The 22456-nt window shown below is 31.3% G+C and overlaps 1 long non-coding RNA gene across 1 annotated transcript; it reads left to right on the top strand.

Moving 5' to 3' along the window:
- The first annotated feature begins 6252 nt into the window (after window positions 1-6252).
- On the top strand, window positions 6253-11304 carry LOC136795517 (uncharacterized). Its single transcript, XR_010843141.1, has 2 exons — window positions 6253-6359; window positions 10878-11304. It is a non-coding gene; the product is annotated as an uncharacterized lncRNA (long non-coding RNA).
- Window positions 11305-22456: the final 11152 nt, after the last annotated feature.

Raw genomic sequence — 22456 nt, forward strand, 5'->3', positions numbered from 1 at the left:
TTGAATAGTGAATTTTATAATGCTTTTATTAATTTTTTTAACGATCAAATAGTTTCCGACAAAATTAATTTTGATCTGAACCTTTATTGTTTGTATGATATTTACATTTTTTTCTTTGGGAAAGATTGATTCGAATATAAAAACTGTCTACTACTGAAATAAGCGGTGAAAAGATTTATTGACTTGCATAAGCCTTGCAAGTCAATAAATCTTTTTTATGAAGAACTGACGAACAGTGAAATGTTAACCATAAATATTTCAATGTCAAACATGGTGTAATGCTGTGGACCATTTATGTTAAGGGTCGGCGTGTTCATAATTGTCAAGAGAAAATGCAAGTTAACTTGAAGGGACCGGGCGCAGGTCCCAGTGCGCTCGGTCCGAAACGTTGAGGGTTCGATTCCCATCCTGCCCCTTAACATTCATTTTTCGGCGGTCCCGAAGAATGAATCTTGACACTCCTAGCTTAGTTAGTACTTGGCAGCAACTCAGGTAACTGCCAGAGATTGGCAAAAAGGACCACTAGGCCCACTTGCCGGACTTGTTCCCCCCACCAAATACCAGTACCAGTAGAAGTAATTGAAAACTAGTTTCTTTCAATGAATTCATATCAAAACTGTTTGCAAGAAGTGATAGTAAAAGGTTTTACCACACCCTGTGGGTGCGTGGGCATAGTATGCCAGATTTAAATGGCCAAAATGGCCGCTATATATGTTTAGATTTATAACCAATAACAATTTATGTATTACAAGTAGCTTAAATATGCAATTTAATGAAATTGGAAGGATTAAATTGCTCAAATTGTCGTCTATAACAAGATGAGATTAGAGGTATGTATTTAAGACAATACCTACCTACAATGTTATCATTTTGAAAGAAAACGTAATGTTACCGGAATTTGGTGTCCAGTGCAGTGTATTTTTGTTTATGCTCAGAAATTCATTTTTATATTTTTTAATTATGTTTCTTACATCCATAAGAAAAAAGCTTTCGATTTTGTTTCTATACATCGCGTTTTTTGGGGGGGGGAATGTATTTTTTCATTTTATTTTTTTAGCTAACGCGTATTTTCTTTAAGAAAATAATTCAAATTTCATTTAAGAAATACAAAAGGAAAACTTGAAACGTTTTAATGATATTTGCTAAAATAATTACACAAAATAACAGTCTTAAAACTAGACTATTATGAACAACTACAATTTTTGTGATTTTGTACCTAATTTTGAAATTTAATTTTTGGAAGTAATGTAACATTTGAATTTTATATTTTGTTTTACATTTAAATTGTATAATATAAAATATAAATGCTATCTGAATTTAATTTTTAATTCCGTCGTTCATACTAATACGGACCAGATTATGTTATAATGTTAGATTATGTCTTTTGGACGGATTAATACGTAAGAACGATCATTTTTAGTAATCAAAAGAGAGTCATGTTTACAAATCATTTCAGTAGAGACCAGAGGGTCATAAACAACATGAAACCAACATCTTTTTTTTTTCTTAACCCATTTTCTTAATAGCAGTAAATTCTCAAACATTCATATTTTATAATGGTATTTTAACGATACACAGGCAATCCTTGCATCACTCCTCGACATATTTTTTAATTTTAAAGTAATAATATTTTTCCCCGAGGGCAAGATAAAAAGGTCCGAGACATTGCCTGCCGGTGAGAAGTATAATTTAGTTTGCGTAACGCGGTCAAGTAGAAAGTATAATAGCCTACACGGGAGCGCGGCGGAAGATCAAGATGGCCTCACGACGGAGATGATATATACATATATGGCGGTGGACTCTCGCAAAGGAATACTATTGCATCCATGGACCCGATATCCGTTTCGCTCCTCACTGATAATCGTTATGATGGAACACAGGGACTCCCTAAGGATTAGCAAAGATCCAGGCATTCCTTAACGCTACTCCTATCTCTGGGCCGGCTCAATATACTATCCTCCGCTATTCGTCCTGTCTCTTCTTATCATCATCTCCCGTGTCGGAGGAATCCTGGAAGTAAGTTAGGTGTATTGTACATAGATATCTTGAAAAAGAAAAGGTGCTACAAAGATTTATGAGTTAAAAAAAAAACCTTTATATCTTGAAATTAACAACTGTATTTAATCTACAAATACAACACTCTAATAATATTAGCACTACATGAGGGTTTCGAGACCACCGCCTTTTAAAGTACCTCAGGGTATTACCAGGAATAGAAGAGGAAGCAAGGTTATGATGGACACGTTGGCAACTTCCCAATTCACCCCGACTCAGCAAAGACTTGTCCAAATCCTTGGTAAACAAAGGAAATGACAATCGTCCGTACCAACACGTTTGTTTGTTTAATTAGAACTACCTAACCTATAAATTCATTTTTGGTTCAAGAATTTTCATCAGAAACTTTAAATTTAATTACATAGTCATATAATGTCTTCAAATTTATTTGTGCTAATTTAAACCCAAAATAAACCTCTAAAGTTTGAAACAATAAATTTACACCGAATCAATAAAATTTTAAAATATACCATCTTAAACAAGAGTTAATTGCTGAATTCAAATGTTGAGGAAATTCTGTAAATAATTAACAAACTGCTCTTTGATTTGCGCTAGAAAACCGATACCCGACTTGTCGGCCGTTAATTCAGAACAACTTGTACCAATCCAAATAATCCATCCGCACGTTCGCACATGTGTGAATTTGCCACTGTTTGGTAAAAGTATAGAGGCATCATTATAAACTAGTTGGTTTGGGTTGTTAGGGAGTTTAGATTAGGATTGATATCTGGTTCGGGCTAGATCGGCTACTTATGGACTATTTAGGTCTTTAAGGAGAATGAAGAATGGTTTACGAAAGATTTTGAATTCTATGGGAGAAATTCTATCGATACGCTACAAAAAATATCGTTTTTAAGCTATTTTTTTATCTTACCATGGATGACAGAGTCGAGAGCATACCCAGGATCAAAACTAGGGGGGGGCAAGGTATAATCAATCAAGTTGTGACATTTCAGCACGGAAAAGGCAAATGAAACGAAAATTATATATAATTATAGCAGTGCTTTATTAGTTATAGCAATTAGTAGTTGCTGGAAAAAAAAAACTTTTCTTTATTTGGGCTGGGTATGCCCAAGAACAGAGTCATCAATTCTGACCCTTAACTATATATAGTTTTTACTAAAGTAATCAAACATTGGGACGAAGTGAGTTATTTTTCCTCCTCTCGGAGCTCTTGCACTATACGGGTGAGAGTACCGCAGAATGGAGCGTGGCATGCCCCATAGACCAGTAATGAGCCCTCGAGAGCGTGAGGTTGCCCCGGCTGAATGGAGGAGCTATGATTGGTGGTAGCCCGTGCCCGGAGATCGCCTATAATTTTTTCAGCGTTTCCTTTGAGCAGTAGCCCAGGAGGATAATGACGCAGGAGCGGTAATAGCCGTCTGTTAGAGCGAGGAGCATCCGCAACTAGCCGATCAAATCGTATTCAAATGATGTTCTGGCCTTTGTTTACTGTCCTTCATTATAGCCTCCTTGCTCCTCGAGCTAGGGGCTCTGTAGTTTCGCCAACCTCGGGCGGGGAAAAAAACGACCTTACCTGCTCATGATGGTCAGTCATTCTCCATTCCAAAGAGCAACTTCTTTAAATTTCAGATTTTTCTAATGGTCGACACATTTTGTTTTTTCTTAACTTCTTTTTACGTCCTTATATTATTTTATTTGGAGTATTTCATTCATGGATTTATTTAGAGTATGTATTTACATAAAGTATATGAGCACTATAAAATATCAATTTCTAATCGTATATATGTTTTGTTGTGGGTCTTACTGTGGAAACCTTGAGATAATATTTTTTTTTAATACTTTATTTATTGTTATTTAGAACTGTATACACATATATACAAGTAAATTTGCTGTAGGTGACATAGTGACATGATACAAACGTGGAGAATCTACCCACTGATAGAACTCGAATAGATAATATTTTTAAAAAAACAACAACTATGGATGCTAAGCTTATTGTATCATTGCTAACGAAGGTCTGAATAAGATGATTTTTTTTGAGGTTTCACATATAATTTACCAAAAATGTAACCTTTGAGTTATGAGCTAAATAATGTTTTCCTTTGTTCATAATATTTTTTCTGCACCATTTTTTTTTTTTTTTAATTTTAAAAACCTCTTTATTGATAATTTAAATATAATACGGATTATAATAAATAATATATAATACATGTATATACAATTTTTCTTGATTTGCCTTACGGCAATCTGCCACTAGGACCATTGCCTTTAAATACACATACAATATCACTCACTTTATAAAGAACATTCCGAACACACTATCTTTGTCATGATTCCAAATCATAAATTTTAAAAATATCTATAAGGCAAATAATATGAATAGTGAAAGCATTATCAGAATTAAATTTAAACGCTTTTAATATTCTGACATCAGTTGTTAGATAATACTGATTTGTTCTCTTGTCATCAATGATGGCATTAAATATCGCGATTAATAACTGACAAGGGATATGTGATAATATATACGATAAACGCAGCACAGGCCATAATTTTGCGACTGCTTCAACTCAATAAGCCATCTAAATCGCTAAGTACTTAGCCTAATTTTGATTTTATGACTGCTCTCAAATGGATGGATGCTGATTCGTGCAGATCGACTGCAAGTGTTTCTTGATAACGGTAAGCCAATTTGTTAAACATTAACCCTCCGCTCCCATCGTGCCAAAACTCTGAGAGTGTATAAAAACAAATGAATATCTCAAGCCTCTCATCAAGTTTTATTTGAAGCATCCTTTAATCGTAAAATAAATAAAAATAGGCCTGTTGCTAAAAACATGCTGACTGACATGTTTTAAAAATAGCAAAAATAACAAGAGCCCAAGAGGAGAAAAAAGGCAGTTATCTCACCCCAATTAATTTTTGATTACTTTAATGAAAACTATATATAATTAATAGTCAAAATTGATGAGTCGGCCAAGTATAGGTAGGGGGAAAAAGAGTGGCGTATGTTTCAAAGATATACAAAAAACTAATTTTTCATTCGGAGCACTATATCTTAAAAAGTAAGAACAACACAAGAAAATCTAAGAGAACGTCATTTAAAGAAGGGTAAATTTGCTAAAATATGAGCCCTAATAGAATTATTTACGTTAAATATTTTTGGAGATATAGTTTTTAAAAAGCAACATTTCATAAAAATGTTGTATGGGACGAACTGAAAGGTCAGTAGTTAGTGAATTTATTTTGAAAAATTTGTATCTCAAAAACCATTTGACGTATAGATGTCTATTAGCACTCAAATTAAACCTAGTTTAATGAGCTATAAAATAGCTTATGATGTTCATTTTCGTAGGAGTAATAGTTTACATGAAATTCGCTAAAATAAATTGATTTATAGTTGTTCGGACAAATTTTCATTTGCCAAATATATATTCATATGTGAATATCATAAAAACTACTACCCCTACGAAGATAAGTGTCATAAACTACTTAATATCAAGTTAAATTTCCTTTATTTTGAGTGTTAGCAGACATATGTGCGTCTTGTGGATCTAGAAAAATATTTTTTCAAAAATCCAACATTTTATGCGAACAACTAGAAATTAACATTTTGTGAGTTTACTTTGTCAAATATCATAAAAACTACTACTCCTACAAAGATAAACATAATTAACTATTTTGTATTAAATTTAACTAGCTTTAATTTGAGCACTGGCATACATCTATCTGCACGTCCAATGGTTTATGAAATGAAGTTTTTCATAAATCAAACTTATTGTCCAAACAACTATAATTCAATTTATTTTAGCAAATATCATGAAAACTACTATTCATAGGAAGGCAAAGGTCATAAACTTCTTTATAGCCCATTAAACTAGCTTTAATTTGAGTGCTAATAAACATCTGTACGTCACATAGTTCTTGAGATATAGATTTCTCAAAATAAATTAACTAACTACTAATCTTTCAGTAGATTTTTAAGAAATTTTTCTTTTTAAAAAGCAACATCTCGATAACTGTTTGACGTAAATAGCAATTTTAGGGCTAATATTTCAGCAAATTTACTCTTCTTTAAATAATGTTCTCTTAGATTTTCTAGTGTCGTTAGTTTTTAAGATATAGAGCTCCGAATGAGATAACAGATCGCATTAAACGCCATAGACTGATAAGGGATATCTGCTAAGACGTAAGGGAGAATGCGGGATTAAGACTAGTTAAGCACATGAACAGAATGCATGGACTACATCTTCTGTTCCTCGGCATTGTTTTGTTTTGCCAATTACTCACATATGGCTGGACGCTGTCACTCGAAATTAAAATGCAAGGCTTTTTACGCGATCGTAAGTCGATTTTTTCACATAAATATTTTTTAACCTCGCTTAAAGTAATATCATTTAATAATTTTCATTAAAATAATTGATAATATTTAGTTAATGTTACAATATTGACCTCTCACACATAAAGGAATAACCAGTTAGACCAAGCACTGAACATAATCCCGAGTCCAAGATTTATTGAAGACATCTAAAGGCCCAAAATATTGTTTTAATTAAACATAAAAGGTATCTTCAATATACCTTGATACCTCACTCTTAGGAAGGGAGGTTTTTCGCTCTGGAAAACATACCACTACATAAAAAAAAATTTTCAATGGTTGAACGTGACCCAAAACGACCGTATACATAGCACAGAACAATTGGGAAATTAAATGAATAGAAATATAAAGTTATGTGCTTATTGAATTGAAATATGAAATAGGCTGGGTGGTCTATTCACTGGATCTTTCGCTAACCGACTTTTATTTTTTTAAACATGTGGAATTATTTTTGCGGGCTAAATACTATAAAAATGAAGACAGCCTGAAAAAATTGATGACTGACTTTATTGATTCTAAAGATAAGAATTTTTTTAAGACAGGCATCTATGCTCTAAAGTCCCGCTGGGAAAAGTGTATTGAAGTGAATGGAAAATATTTTTATTAAATAAACAGCTTATGGAAAAAGATATGCAGTTTTATATATTCACTTAAAAATCCGACATTTCATATGCACTAATCCAATACTTTCTAAGATAGTTGATAACAATATTACACAAAGTACAAATGATTGGTTGGAACTAACATATCGAATCGAAATACTTGGAAAGGATGGAAATACTTTGCCTGGAGAGACATGAGGAACGCGGAGGGTGAAGTCCTCGTTACCGATCAATTCCCGGCAGCTCTGGCCTCAGGCACCTAAAATAAATAAAAGACTTTATTAAAATATCCGGTAAATGTGGCGGCCTCATTATTAGAGCGGCTGTTCTTTGAGCCGTTTCAAAAATAAATCAAAAGTTGGGAGTTTCTTCAGAGGAGAAGAAATATTCAGACGAGAAATTCGGACGAGGAATGCGGGGTATCGCACCCTGGAGAAGTGAGCTGTTAGATTTGGCCTGACAGTGACGTATGGCCCCCTTTTGAACTGTCGCCGCCCCCTTATCAATTTATTTACTTACCAGCATCAGATGTCCCACCATATTTGCCTCTCACAACAACACTAGGAAATTCTTTTATACTTTATATTCTAGTTGGGACGTATCGTAGCGCAGGATTAGAGCTCTCGGGACGGTCGTATATCAGCCGCATAGATGGTCACATCACAACCTCAAACGGTGGTCTTACCAAACAGCTGTCAAGTGGTGAATAAGGAAATAGAATGAGATGCCCCTTCCTGATAATAGACTTGCTATTACAGAAACGGCATTAGATGTGGCAACAAACATTCGAAGTAGCAAAGTTGCAATTCGTGGAATTTCATGTGACGTAAAAAACAGATATTATAACTTAAATTATAGAGTTTTAACTCTCAGTACTGTAATAACCAGATTAGTACTGATGTCTGTGAAGTTGGTCATGGACGATTTATAGCATATTATATATAATATTTTCAAATTCTTGAGACTGGTATTTATTGTTTAAAATAATAAATTGGTGTCCATGTTGCTGAGTATTATTATTTCATCAACAGTCCAACGTTTCGGCCATCCTCAAAGACAATCTAACAATTAACAGCTTTTATTATACATTCATTTGTAACAAAGAAATTATTATTAATAATTTAACATACCTTAAATATAAATTTACACCTCACATCCAGTTATTTAAAAACGTTTCGCAGTCTATTCTACCCTGATCATTAATTACTAGTCAAATCAGCCTATGAAACAATAAATTATCACGAATCGACATATTTTTGAAGAATGTACTCACTATTTACCAACAATAAACAGGATAGGACTGACCCCAAATTTATCAGAAGCTCTCACAGATGAGAAAGCTAAATTTACATTAGCGTGTAAATTTAAAAATAAAACATCGCCTTCTTTCTAAATTATAACTCCTCTTCGATTTTAATTTTTTTTTTATTTATTATTAATTTTTACATAATATTTAGCATGCCATAGGCGTTGATGACCAGAAGGTTTTACGCCTCTAAGTAACAATAAACAAACAAACAACAAGAATATATAGTAAGGGGATTGTCATTCTAAATAATAAAGAAATAGCTTTTTTGAAATGTACAAGAATATATTTCATTTGAAGGTAGTAAGTGAAATTAGTTTGATGGGCCACCATATTTTAGAGCTTTCGTTACAAATTGCGTTAATAATAGTATTATAAGAGCCCATGAGGAGAAAAAAATCAGTTAGTTCACCCCAATTTTTAATTACTTTAATAAAAACAAACTATAGTTAGAGTATATAAAAAACGCCGGTTGAAAACGGTAAAAAAAATACTTTTTATTTGGATCTCCATATCGTTAAAACGATTCATTAAAACCATCCCTAACCATCAACAATAGAGAACCTAATTGAACATCATTTAAAGTAGAGTAAATTGACTAAAATATGAGCTCTAACAGAACTATAAAAATACAATATATGAAAAATATCATAAAAACTACTTCTTCCATGACGATTAACGTTATAAACTACATACATGTATAGTCTGATAATTTCTGAGATAAAAATTTTCCACGGTAAATTCACTAACTACTGATTTTTCAATATATATTTCATGAAATGTTCCTTTTTAAAAAAAACTATCTCTGGAACTATTGAACGTAAATAGCTCTACTAGGGCTCATATTTTATTCTACTTTAATTGATGTTCAAATAGGTTTTCTGGTGTTGGTAGTTTCGAGGTCATGGATCTCCCAGTGAAAAATTAATTTTTTTTAGTGGTTTCGAAACAGCCGCCATTTTGTATTTCCCCTAACTATACTTGGAATCTTCAATTTTTACTAGTAATTATACGTATAATAACTTTTTTCCCAGCGGGCTCTTGTACACTAGACTCAGACTGACCGCTAGGAACTCCACCAGATGGCTACTGGGCTGAAGCTGTTGCATTCAATAAGGTTTCAATTAAATGCCGTTACAGTTATACAGCTAACTAATCACATGGCAACTTATCTCGCCTCAGCTAGCGAACTGCCAATAACAGTTCACCGCGTCAGATAAATACTGGCTCATTGCCTCCTCTTAGTTTTGTTGTTTAGTACATTGCTCTACCGGTTCAAAGTTGTCTGACATGAATCCCCACTAAAAATTTCTCTATGCACACTCGAGATTCATAAGATCAACCATTTTAGAATTTAGTTGAATTTTTGTTCAGATCGACTATTTTTTGTCTACTGAATATGAGATTTATGGATGGATGGCGTAGAAAAATATATTTACAATATATTAAGATATATACTTCATATTTAATAAAATTAAAATAAATCTAGCATGGTACGCGCATCAAACAATATTTAATTGAAAAAAAAATCCAAATATACTTTTTCTAATGCTATCAAAATTAGTATTTTAGGGTTTCTCGCGGTGCGAATGACGAATATCAACTTTGTTCCTGCTATTAATACAACTGTTTAACAAAATATAACTAGATCGTGTTTCTTTTTTTAATGGGAATCAGTCATTCAGCATTTAATATTTGTTAAACTATTTCATTGAGGATAAAACAATATTGATCACTTGAGTATGAACTGACCCGCAGAGTTTAATCAAATTTGTTAGAGCAGCAAAAATATGATAAATCGATTCCATAAAATGGCACTACTGGCCAGTTGATTTTATCGTAATGGAGACTCTAACATCCCTAGCATATAAGCAACGTTAGCCTTACATATGTAATTAATAGCATGGATATATAATGTATATAAATACAAATTGTATATGTAGTATATATTGTATATGTATACAAATGGTAGCTGTAACAACCGCAATATCAGCTGATCGAACAGATATATTTGAGTTACAATCGATTGCGTCATTTCTCTCTCCCTTTACTCTCATTTTTTTAGTTCTTGTGCTCTCTAATGTTTAACTTATAATAGTTATGATAGTTATAATATATATAATATCATATATGTAACATATGTTTTCAATATGTAATTTAAGTTTCGTACGACTTTTTGTTTCTGAGCTAGACGGTTCATGGTTATGTATGCTACGATGCTTGGTTATTTGGACTCGGCAAACCTCAAAATGTGTATTTCGGTCGAAAACTGTAATTTGTAATTTTGCCACACTGTCATTTACAATTGACAATACGTACTATACATTCCACATATAGATTGGTGAAAGTAAAAAGTTTAACTCTGCAAGCCTGCCTCTTTGAAATCTTCACGATCTCATCCAGTCCACACACATATCCTTACTTTTGTTTGCTTTTTTTTCTAAATATTCGAACATAGTAATGGCCAGAAATACATTACAGACTCATCTAAATGACCCAGAGGAATACTTTACTAAATGTATGTCCTCAAATTCAAAAATGTACTTCAGTTTTTTTGTTTGTTTTTTTTTTTCAGTTTTTAATCGTCGATGCTCATGTCACCCACATGACCACTCTACTCACAAGTCAAATGCACCTAGGACACCGCAGGCTCACATGCCAACATGATAAGAGATTAATTAATATACCAACACATACCTATGCCAGGTTGGCTATGCTGTATACTCTAGTCAACAGAAGATCTAGATTAAAACCAGACACAACCTTTCTCATTTATAAAACAACATGAAGGTCACACTAATGTACGGTTGTAAAGAAAAAAAATTACAGTTATTTCAAATCTAGGTGCTAATGGATACCCTTGGTTTATAAAAATCAAGCAATTTATAAAAAACGTAGATGATAGTTAAAAAAAGTATCATATGTACTTGGCAAACATTTTTAAATTTAAATATTCAAAAGTGATTTTCAGATTTTGTCACTAATAAACTGAGGCAGCATTCCTTTATTAATTATATTTTCCTCTTAAATCTTTTCTAGATTTATTATTGGGTACTAAAAGAAAATCATAGATACATTTCAGACTTCCAGATGCAATAATACTTCAAGTATCCAAGGGGAGAAAAAATATATTTTTTGATTAGTTTAAAGAAAACTACATCCAATTGAGAGTCAAAATTGATTACTGCATCTTTAGCATGGGGCGTGAAAAATGGCGGCTGTTCAAGAAGTTACAATAAAATCATTTTTGAGTTCTTTCAAGAAAAAAAAAATAATAACAGTGTGCCATTTTCTGTTAGAAAATGGTTTAATTTTTACCTCGACCATTCAAGGGATACCGTAAATGTCATTAAAAAGTATACTTTGACAAAACTTGAAAATTGAAAAGTAAGTATTTAACGTGTACAGTGTTTATATTTACTTCTACTTATATTTACTATTTACTGCACAGGAGAGTAAGTATTTAAGGTGAACAGTATTTATATTTACTTCTACTTATATTTACTATTTACTGCACAGTAGCAAGTATTTAAGGTGAACAGTATTTATATGTACTTCTACTTATATTTACTATTTACTGTACAGTATTTATATTTACTTCTTATATTTACTATTTACTGCACAGGAGAGTAAGTATTTAAGGTGAACAGTATTTATATTTACTTCTACTTATATTTACTATTTACTGCACAGTACTGAGTTTTTAAGGTGTCCACTGTTTATATTTACTGCTATGTATATTTACTATTGATTGAAGAAAAAGCTCAAAGTTTCGTTCATTTTACTTTGGAAGCTCCTTATCCTTAAAAGCAACTACTACTAAATTGTTTTAAGTAGTGTTGTTTATTTACGTTCAATTGTTTTTTAAATAAACAAAAATCAATATTTTGTGAATTTATTATTAATTTCATGTTATTGTCAAAGAACAGCAAAACGTCAATTATAAAATGGTTTATTTTGAGTATGAAAATCCTTCGATGGTTAATTTTGTGACGCTTACAAAGACAGGGGTCTCTACGTTCCTATTTAAGAACATGAAGCAATCAACGTTTTGTAAATTTATTTTGGCGAATATCATCGAAACTGCTGTTGTTTCTTAATTAAGAGGTATACGTACGTCTTTCGTGATGAGTAGTAGTTTCCTTGGTTATTTCCTAAAATAACTTCATAAAATATGGTATTTTCGTTATTTGGATAAATGCTTTTTGAAAACCTGTATCTCGGAAATTATTATGCCTAAAGAGCACTATTGGGGCACAGATTTTAACAAGTTTACTAAAATTTAAATAGTGTTATATTAAGTTTCTGAGGTATTTTTAAAGACGTAGCTCCGAATAAAAAATTATTTTTTTTTTTTTTAGTGGGTTTGAATCAGCCACTATTTTTATTTCGCCTCAACTATGGTTGGTCATCAATTTTGAATAGTTACTATAAACAGTTTTGTATTGGAAGAAAATTGTTGACCTATGAAGTAGATTGTAGGAAGATCCTCCGAGTGGCGGTAAATAAAGGCACAGAGTAGAGAAAAAACTATTTAATGTTAAACAACGTTCCTCCCCACTTTATAGGGCTTCGCCTGAGCTTAATGAAGACAAGATACAAACAATATAAGATATATAAAAAAAAAATTAGAATGAATATATAAAGAGAGTAAAAAATTATACAAAAATATTTTTGAAAACAAAGAAGAAAAAAAAGAGACAAATTAAGTTAGAAAATATAAATATAAATGAATAGGGAACTAATTAATAATTGTACAGTTATGTGTGATAGGATTGAAAATATAACTAGAGTAATAAACAGTAGAACAATACTTATTAGAAATAATAACAAATATGGTTTCTTGGTAACGAGCTCGCAGACAAAGCTGCCAGAGCGCAGAACGCAGTAAACCCCTTAAAGAAAAATGGCAGGCCAAGTGGGATGAAAGCTCTCCGAGTAAATTAAAAGAAATAAAGCGATCAGTAAAACCATGGTCAACATCCTACCGCAACAGCCGTAGGGAGGAAGTTGCTCTAACCCGCTTGAGAATAGGTCATACTCTCCTCACGCACTCTCACCTGATCAGAAAACTGCCACCTCCAACGTACAAATATTGTCAGTCCATTCTTACGATTAGACATATTTTTGAAGATACTATTGATACTATTTGCCATTAATAAACAGGATGGGACTGACCCCAAATTTGTCAGAAGCTCTCACAGAAGAGGAATCTACAGTTGCATTGGTGTTTGAATTCTTAAAAGCGCATCGCTTTCTTTATAAATTATAACTCCTCTTCGATTTTTATTTTTTTTTTTTATCTATTTATTTTTCTATTTTTATTTTTTTTTATTATTTGTTTTTAATAATTTTTTTTACTTTTATCATGCCATAGGCGTTGATGACCAGAGGGTTTTACGCCTTTAAGCAACAATCAACAACAACAACAAATATTGTAAAAATTAGGTAGAAATGATAAAGAGATAGGTAAAGTGAATGTGGCAAAGATAAAGTATGGTAACAAGTAAAAAGGAGATAATAAGAATAACAATAAATAATAAAAATTTTATTATTTATTAATCTTCTTATTTATTCTCATTTACTCTTACTTATTACCATATTTATTACTATTACTCTAGTTGTATATTTACTATTCATTCACTATTTACTATTCATTCATATGACTGAACCTATTATTTATTAGTTCCCAATTCATTTATATCTGTATTTTCATAACTTAATTTATTTGTTTGTTTTCAAAATTATTTTTGTATAATTTTTTTACTCTGTTTATGTATTTATTCTAATTTTATTGTCACATCTTACGTTGTTTGTATCTTGTTTTTATTTAGTCCTGACGAACCTAGACAAGGTTAGCAATGTTACTATTCTATTCTAAATAGAAAGTCCAAATTGAAACAACTGTTCATATTTTTAAAACAATTCTCAGGCCACTGCTAACGTACTGTGAAGTCTGAGGAGCGTCATCCTTTGCGAATAGGAAAAAATTACAACATTTTCGAAATAAAGTCCTAAGAATTGCAGTGGATACTACTTGGTTTCTAAGAAACAGTCAATTGCATCGGGAATTAAAAATAGAGACAATAGTGGATTACATCAAAAAAAGTTTCATTAAGTTCCACTTCGACAGTCAAAGGAGCAGTGAACTACAACTTGGGAAATCCAACCACAACCAGAAGACTGAAGCCCAGGCTGCTGTGGGACATTCTGCTATATATTCTACATTTATCAGTTCTGTTATTGTCATTCTAAAATTTTATTTTATATATTTTTTTTCTCTTCATCTTTTTCTTAAATTTTTTTTTCCATTAGAAGTCAATTATTTATTTTGTTAAATCAATAAATGTCATTACTTTTGTTATTAACTTTACTTTTATCTTTTATTATGAATTATTATTTTAATATAGTTATTTTATCTAATTTTTTTTTTTTATTCATAATGTTTTATATACCATAGTTAGGAGTGTCTTTTGTATCAGACTATACCTCCTCCCCCCCCCCATAATTAATTGTTAAAAAAACATTTACCTCTTACATTAACCATGTAAGGCCCACCAGGCCGATCTGGTATTAAATAAATAAAAAATAACCCTGACGAAGCCCTGCAAAGTTGGACGAAACGTTGGTTAATATTAATTTTTTTTTAAATATTGTGTACCTTTATTTATCGCCACCCGTACTTTCTTCCTACACTGTAGTAATAAAAAATTAGTGTGACATAACTGACTTGTTTTTGGTTAGTGGAAGTCGTTATAGTCCGCTCTGGTTAGTGAACTATAACGATGTGGATATTGAAGCTATCCAAAATAAATATAATACATAATTAGTAAATGGAATAAATAATACTGGTGTTTTCTATATTTCTTTATAAAATGCTCGAACTTAACCTGAAAAAAAGGAGACTGAAATAATGAACAGATAGTTTATACAAAAACTACATATTTATTTACCTTAGGTGACACCTATAAAGGATCATGAATATTAAATGTTAACAACAGCGAAATTTGAGACGAAATGTTGCACCGCCTCCATAAATATTTATACAAGGACCATTAACGGCTTTGTGGACAGGTGCAAACTCAGCTGCCGCCACTACAATTGTTCACAAGTTCCTAACTTTTTTGTGCCTCGGGACTCTGCCTCCTAAAATCACATTACAACAAATTTTTTTGGGCCTATACTTCATCTTTTTACGGACCAAGAGATATTCGCACGTCATATTAGGAATGATCTCGACATAATAGGATAATGAAGAGCCTAGGAAGAGGGACTCAGGTGTCACATCTGTGTTTACATTAGGAGTCCTCTGAGGAGTGAGAGAAAAAAAAACTGTATAAAAATATACTAACAGAACTCAGGCAACATTGAACTTTCGATTATTTACATTTTTAAAATTAATGCAATAAAATAAAAATCTGGTGCAGAACGCGCATCACACCATTTTCAATAAACCCTCCTACTTAGTATTGAAATTAATCCTTGCTTCTTTTATTTTAATCTTTCAATAGATTTCATTGAAGAGGAATAATACAATCTACCACAATTAAGCACATTAAATATTTGTGATCAAATATTCATTTATACAATATGTATAGACATAGAACAATACAAGAAAAAAGTGTAAATAACTATAGTATTCTCTGAATTAAAAGAACAAAAATATAAAATAATAATAAAGAAATATATTAATAAAAGAAAATGCTATCATGATTTGTATAAATAAAAGTATGAATCTATATCAAAAATATAATAAAATAAAACTGATCAAAATATAAAAACAAAAATAAGTAAAAAATAATATATACCACCTGTTTTAGAACAGATATTGTTCACTGTGGCAATATTGTCTCGGTACTAATTTTCCTAAAGAGCCTTTCAGTTGGCAGATTGAAAAACTCAAATTTCGACAATTTTCAGAAAAGTACTTTTTAATAATATTTCTGGTTTAAAAAAATTAAAATTTTATTTGCAAATCTTTGTGGTCGAACATAAAAATAAAACTGTTAAATAAAATTCATATGCTCTTAGCCATTTATTCAATACCAAATTGTTATTGAATCAATATTTAAAATCATTTTTTTTTGTAGTTATAATTTTATGTATGGATAAATATTACAATCCCCCTCAACGTTGGACAATAAGTAATTGTGATAAATGATTACACTCGAACTAAAATTTAAAAATTAAAAATAATACATAAAAATAAACAAAATCTCTATATGTATACAAACAGAAAGATAAATAAACATACTACTATCAATCAAACTATGTATATTTAGTAATAAGAAGAAAGTAAGTAAAATTTAAAAAAATAAATAAATAATAAAGTAAATTATTTTGTACATTACTCCCCTCCTGAACTGATTCAAACAGGTGCCGCAGCAGACTGGAGGTTGCCTCCTGCTACAAACGGTCTCAATTTCCATTGAAGAACTATGCAGCCACAGAGTTGTAATGGCTCAATTCATTTCTCGGTTCACCATGTGTGGCAGTCAGTCCAGGTGAGAATCGAACTCACAACGTTCTGAACCAGGCACTCTGAAACCATGACCTCAGAGTGGTCGGCTATCACGTCCTCGACATCCCAACCCAATGCATTTGAAATAAGGAATGAAGAGGTAAGGAATTTATTTTATATTTATTTAAACGTAGTAAAAGAAATTAATATATTATATAAGACACTCAATAAACCATGGTGTGTGACATTTTTTGAAAAACTGAGCTAAGAGTAGGCTGAAACTGTTCATATAATTTTTCTCTTGCTCCCAAAAGATATATTATTGTATTTTCCCCCTTAAAATGAACAGTGTTGGTAAGTTATAGTGTCAAATAGTTATAATACCATGGGGTAATTTTTTGTACGAAGTTATTTTTATTTTTATAAGGTTCTTGCTACTTTTGGTTGAAACATGGTAAGAAAGTTATAATAATAAATTGGTTAATTTCTTCCAAGTTCGATCAGATCAATAAAATTAGTCTTAAAAACATATTATATTAAAACATATACTCATGTCGTCACAGCTTAAAACTATTTCAAAAAGTTGAACATAATAATTATGAAGAAAATAATTAATTTATCTTCAAGTGGACTTCAACAGGAACTCTCACTTTTGGCTTCAGAAACAGGTATGCAAGGCAAAATGGTCCTCTAGATTCACGTATCTGCCAACTGAGCCTTTCATATCAAACGCTCCTTCGAAAATAAAGGAATATAGAAAAGATATTTCAATTTAGAAAATAAGATCGTGCTCACAGACTCAGTCGGACGCGGATGAAATCTATTTTAATATTTCATTAGGAGTGCAGTCTTATAAAAAAATAAATAAATAAATTTTCAACCTGGGGTTGGCTGCTTTCACAAAATATTTTATTTTGTGGTTATTTAAGATATTATTCTTTTGCCAATATTTTTTTATTGTAAATCAATCATCCAGCGATTTGATATTTTAAGAAAGATTAAAAATAAATCATGATAGTTTTAAAATCCATATTAATTGTAAAACCTGAAAACCTAAGTGAATCAAGGCGGCTCTGAACCTCATACCTGAGTTCTTACTGTCACTCTAATTAACAACAGGAATTTCCACTTTTAGCAGAACATCAATCAGCCATTCTAGAGAAAACAGAAACGTCCGGAAGAAGTCTTTAATTTTAAACTGATAAAACAAAACAAGTAATAATGCAAATTCCTTGCTCATTCTCTTCCTATGAATCAGCTTTTGTTAGCGGGATAAAGCTACTGACGACTTTCCGCGAAATGACTGACACGTCGAATTAAAACGATTTGAAGTTAGATGATTTCGATTAAATGCATATAATGACTGTTTGTTTGGTATTGGGTACGTTAAAAAATGTATCGAAGTACCTTGAGCCTCTGTGAACATGGTATAAATTAAAAATTTCCACGTTTTAGCAGTTCCTAATTGAAAATCAACGGATACTTCTTTGTAGTTAAGTATTCTGATTAATTAATAAATTAATTGTGTTAATGCCCTTAATAAATAATGAATTCTTCACTGGTATTATACATCCGAGTCAATCTGTAATTTTAAAAAAATCAACATATTTTCAATATTTATTAAAGAAAGCAATATAGCTTTACGAAGGAAATCCTATATAACATTTATGAAAGGGTTATAATGTAATATCATTGGTATTATTTCAAGAATAAGAACCATACAAAATTATAAGGAGATATCATCAAAGAAGTGGCTGGAGTAATAAATAAAGAAGAAAATATTATATAAATGATCTAAGAAAAATCAACCAATTAATTATATGTCAAGGTTAAAACTGGGCTGGTTTTAGCTCGAAAAGTCCACTGTAATAAAGAATTTAAGAAATAAATAAAGGGTAGAATTTATTCTTGAAACAATATAATTTATGCAAAATTATAACGCTTTAAAAATTTGTAATTGAACTTTATTTTTGGAACAAACTAATTATTAAGAAGTACAACCATAAGACGATGTATGGAAATGTTCTTAAGGGACAAGTGTAATGGTAAATAAAGAAGAAAATATAAACAATTTAGGAAAATCGCCAAATTAATGATATGCCAAGATTGAAAATGAACTGGTTTTTGCTCGAAAGGTTCACTGCAATAAAGAAGTAAATAAGGGTTAAATTTGTCCTTAAAATAATATGATTAATACATTACTTTTAAAGGAAAAAAAATGATAACGAATTGTAATATTAACCTCCCAATGAATTTGGGAATGAAATAAATTTAATTCATAGTAAAATACCAAATTCTTATTCAATAACAATGTCAGGATTAAGAAGTTATACTTTATTGAGAATATAGTGGTTTACTAAGACGTATAATATATCATTATCTTATAAATCATAATTAGGATATATTATATTCGTGGAGAGTCCCGTCCTTTGGACAGTTTTAATCACTCTCTCCCTGTCTCTATTCTACTTCCTGTTCCTCAACATGATATTTATTAAAATATAATTGAAATTGAAATAAAAATACCCTTAAAACTCTTGCCATTTTTTATTATAATTTTGACGACGTTTCGGACTCGTTCGCACAATTTCAACATTGTTCCATATACATAATTTTTATTAAATAACAATATTTTTCTAAAAAATTAAAATCATATTACTATGATTCTAAACATCATATATATTCTGCATAATACCATTAATCTCATTAATCACAATATTACTATATATGAATTTTTCCATCTAACAATTTTTTCATAGTTCTATTTTGTTTTATTTCTTGGAAATTTTTATGTACAGAAATCTAACCCTTAAAAAAACTGATTATTGTGAAATATTTAATCTTTAATTTATTGTTTATTTATGGTCAAATTTTTACATGATTGTTAATATTATTAAAGCATTAACCATTATACATTTTCTATTAATATAACTTGGAAATGGACTTGGGATAGGGGCTTGTCAGTACCCAGAATACTGATTACAGAAATACACAGACATCTTGAATAACATTGATACGTTGCTTATCTTAACGAACAAAGAACATTCCATAAAACATATGTGTTGCGGTCACCGAGTATAGAATGTTTATTGGAACATCCACCATAGAAGGAGAACCTTAGAATGGAAACCTCTAAGAGTTAACATTCGTAAAGAAATAAGACGATAACAAACCTGATCTGCATCCCTTAGCCCACTTAGGGAGCAATATTTAAATATCTCGAGTTTCGGCCGAACTCGAAAGAATTCATAACTTCCTCTTTCTTCCATATGTAAAAACATTAAACAATAGTGTTAACTGGATAGTTTGTCCAGTACGTGGACCAGAGGTTACCTGGGATTGGCTAAGTAAGGATATCATAATGGCCGTGGAGTGTTATAGGTTGTAAGGCACGGCTGACTGTAGCGGACGGTACTATGTTATTAGCACCCTAACAGCGGATAAAAACCCGAAATTAAAAGTTAATTGTTACATCCTCTTCTGTTCCCGGGAGAGGGGGAAGGTGATTGAGGCTAAAGTGATTCCCGTATTTACCCCTCCAGCTACCTCTAATATCTTTCTTATTTGAAATTCTAATATAACCTTACTCACCTGTAAATTCATGGATAGTGTGTAGGATCCAAATCCTCCTATGTAATTCCAATCTCTTGGCCAATTATTCGAGCAAGTGAATAGTTTATCGATGCTATAAATATTAATCTGGACAGGAGTTGCGAGTAATATTTTATTTTTATTTTGGGCCTGAAGTGAACTCACTGTCCAGGGTTATATCCTAAATGAAAATATGAATTAAGGGTCTCAATACAATAAAAAAATTCCTTATGAAGGTATGTCCTTTAACTCTAAATATTTTCATTGTTCAGGAGGAACCTGGTTTCGGGCGCCAAAATAAAGGCCCGAAATTCTGAGTGAAACTTTGACAATAATATAAATAGGTTTTACCACAAACATCTTCTTATATAATATCCACTGTCAACAAATAACGCATCATCAAATAGGTTATAGTTTATAAATCAATATATGTGTCCTATTTTGCTAGTGAAATGTAAACACTAATATTCAAATTAAATATTACTCAATGTGATCACTCTTAATGCTTAAGGTACTCACTTTTAACAACATTTAATATGAATGTTAATGTTTACATTCCACTAAAAAAATAATTTGTATAATTATACACACATGTATAAATTTATTTATTATAACTTAATTATGTAAGGTACTTCAACTATAGTATCGCCACCGTACAATAATAATTTATTTAATATTCAAAACTACGTTCATAGTTATGATATTGACTTATATTCATATTCATTTTAAGTAACCTCATAATGTACACTTTAAAAAGTATTTTTTTCGCAATAAAAGTTTGATTTGTTAGAGAAATCTCAATTTCGAAGAATGTGACCGGTGAACTTCTAGAATAATTCATTTTTACGATAACAGACATTATTATAAATTTAAAAAGGATGGTAATGGTTTGACTTTGAATTTCCCTTGGATTCCTACGGGCCAGCTTCTGGAAGGACGCACTAGTCCTTACTAGATATAACTATCCAGTGATAAAGGGCAGGTGGCTGGAGACAGGTGCCGAATTACCTGTTACCGTAGACCTGGAGCAGGCTGGAGTGGCTAGAGCTATGATTCACCTAGCGACGGCTACATTATGCTAATCATCTCTTCACTAAATAAACATCAGGACCCCCTCCTGATTCCTCAAAGGGCAGCTCCCATTGTACAGTTCCTTTCTATTTACTATATGGCTGGAGAATATTTAATAGATCGTAAGATGTATATATCATGGGTACGTCATTGCTCTACTGATATTATTCGAGTTAAATATCATATATATTTTGTTCTGTTAAACGGGTTGTCTATGTTGGTTAAACATTGTGCTATGTTTCTTCCTATCGGTTTTTCTATGGGGGTAAGATTTCCAAAAACATCATCTATTCTATTTCTCCGTTTAGTATATTTAGTAAGAAATATATTTCTACGAATTCCTTATAGGAACAGATCTTTGGGTAGTGACTTTTGTTTTGTATAGAATAATTATATTTTGAAATATGGTTTTGGGAACATAAGATAAAATTAAAAAAAATATTTGAAGTAGATAGTTGACCGTAAGAGTAGAAATAGTAGAAGAAATCTATTTATTGTTAAACAACTTTTCGCCCCACTTTGCTGGGCTTCGTCAGGGCTGTCAGATTGAAACAAAGATGACAACTGAATCTAGTTAACAATAAATAGTTTTCTTCTACTATTTCGATACCTTTATCATACGTGCAACCTCCTTCTGGAATCCTCTTCCCATCTCCATTCGCCAATCCTCATCCAATCTTTCCTTTAAACAACACCTATTACTTCACTTATTGTATTACCAAACTTCCGCAACATTGTAATAAAATAAATAGGTATACATTGATTAACATTATAAACAGTAGTTAAGCCAATATCCCATTGTAATTAAATATTACTTACTGGAAACTTGTAAATGCTTGCCGGATAAAAATCTTAATGTATGAACCATGTATTTATTTTCAGGGGACATATGTTCCAGAATAAAATTATTTTTTCATTCATTCACTCAAGATGGTCCGGGGTGCGGTCAAAAGAAAACAACACTGTTTATTTGCTGATAGTATTTTTTTTTGGATAGATGGAGATTGAGTTGTATGTCGGTGGTTATGGTT

This window comes from Halyomorpha halys, unplaced genomic scaffold (assembly GCF_000696795.3).
Source record: "Halyomorpha halys isolate HHAL.00 unplaced genomic scaffold, Hhal_1.1 Scaffold299.1, whole genome shotgun sequence".
NCBI classification, from domain to species: Eukaryota; Metazoa; Arthropoda; class Insecta; order Hemiptera; family Pentatomidae; genus Halyomorpha; species Halyomorpha halys.